Below are 2,155 nucleotides of genomic sequence, written 5' to 3'. Positions count from 1 at the left end.
TGAGATTTCTATGTTTTAATCTTTGAAATGGAAACAGGCGTTGTGTTACTATGAAGTCTACAGGAAAGGATACACCATAAAATTCGTCCCTATTTAATTCCAGTGCCTAATTCATTCGTTGGAGACGGTGATCTGGAAACCTGAGCAAGGTCACACTACATTTGGTCACAAGAGCAAGGTGAACATTAAAATATCATTCCCAAAGAGCTGGGCACAATTCCTCCTTTCCTCGTGCTTTTCTCCTCTTCAGCCTAAGAAAAGAATGTGTGTTGAACTGACTGAAATGTATTTTATATGTACATAAGCGTTGGTACATCTTTAAAGGGCGACAGCTGTAGTAAATTGCTAATACGCTGCATTTCTGGAATGAAGTAAATACTACACCCACTCTGTAAATTCTTACAACACATATGAAAAATATACAGTTCACAAGATGGTGTGATCTGAGGGGCAGGTGCACGGTAAGCGAGGATGATTCCGCATCCCTTCACAGCTTCGTGCCTCAGATTCGCCGATTCCATAGTGCTGGCGAAACAGGTGAGCACTGCCATGAGTAGAATCCAACATCTTTCCGTGCACTCTGCTGTAAAATAGAAAAAACAACACAGGAAAGGCTCTACCCTTTTTACAAATCAGTCACAGAGGCAATAAGTCTTCCCTCAGAGCCCAGAATTTCCCACCACTTCCTATTACTCAAGCGAGTACTCCTTCCCAACCCGAGTACAAAGTCCGTGTATTTTACTCTGATGTGTAAAACTTACCAGGCGGGCCAGAAGGAAGGCAAAGGTGATGGTTATTACTCCCCTCCAAAGTGCAGACAAAAACGACAGGATGGCTGAGATTACATCCTTTTACGTCTTTATTTGCCAGTTAAGAGCCTTTTATTCCATCAATGCAAATATGCACAACAGCAGGAAACCATGTTTTCAAGCAGCACATACCGGTTGGCTGAGAAGAAACTAACTACATTCCCCAAGCAATGTAAAAGTAACAATGCACGTCATCTTCCAGAAGAAGAAACAAACAGATATTGCAGCCGGGAGGCACAGCAGGCAGCTTCCGTACAAAGTCGTTTGGCTATTTAAAACGCCAGAACCAGTCCCTGCCCGTTTTTTCCAACCCCACCCCCAAAAGTCCTACTATAATTTAACCACTTTTTTTTTTGTTTTGCTATCTACATAATATATAAAATATAAACTCTGTTTACTTATAACACTTACTTTTCTTGATAAATAGCTCTTTAAAATATCTACTGTACATATGTCCATGCGTTGACATTATATATATATATATAGCATTTATATATACGTAGGTACGTCCGAAAACCAATAAATACATACTTAATATTGACACAGCAACAAACTGAACATATTCTCGTTTTTCAAAATCAAATAAAAGAAAAACAGCGCCGAGAGAAGCAGCAAGCGTCACCTGTGAAGCGCAGCGTAGCAGGGAGCTCTGATTCCTGCCCTGGCCGGGAATTGGGGCGTTTGCGTGGGAAGTTACTCCGACTCAGAGGTGAGCCACCCTGCACGCCACGTAACGCGGACCAAGCACGAGCTCGGTGGGAAACGAGGTGGGCTCGCCTCGTGGCTTGGAATGGAATGAGAAACACGGAGGGGAGGGAAGCGAGTCTGACGGCTGGCATAGACAAAAACCAAACAAAAAAACGCAAGTAACGGACAGCACATGGCTGGGAGGTCATAAATAACCATGGTAAACAAGTTAACAGAGTTAAGTGCTTTCAAAGACAACTGCTGCAAAAAAGTATCTTGACTATCTGCAGCCAACTGCACGTAAGGAACCAGATTTCCTGCTGCCACGAGAACCCAGGCGGCCAGACTGAGATGCTGGGAACAAAGTGGCCGCGCGTCGCTGCGAGGCTGCTGGGTCAGAGCCAACCCTGCCCGGGGCAGCGGAATTCACTGAACGCCACTCGCAGACGTTCTCGGAGCCGAATGGATGGGAGTTTTTAAAGTACAAACTTAAAAAACCAAAAGCTCAACCATAAACTCACACCCAAGCCCAAACAGTTAATTTCACACGTGCCAAAGCATAAAACAATACAGATGTTTTTTAAACTTTACATTTCAAAACAGCATTCTTTAAAAATGGAACTTAATCCCAAAAGAAAAAAACGTAAAGAACCTTCTAG

The sequence above is a fragment of the Apaloderma vittatum genome, unplaced genomic scaffold (genome assembly GCF_000703405.1).
Source record: "Apaloderma vittatum isolate BGI_N311 unplaced genomic scaffold, ASM70340v1 scaffold12492, whole genome shotgun sequence".
NCBI lineage: Eukaryota > Metazoa > Chordata > Aves > Trogoniformes > Trogonidae > Apaloderma > Apaloderma vittatum.
Note: the sequence above shows the minus strand (reverse complement) of the source record.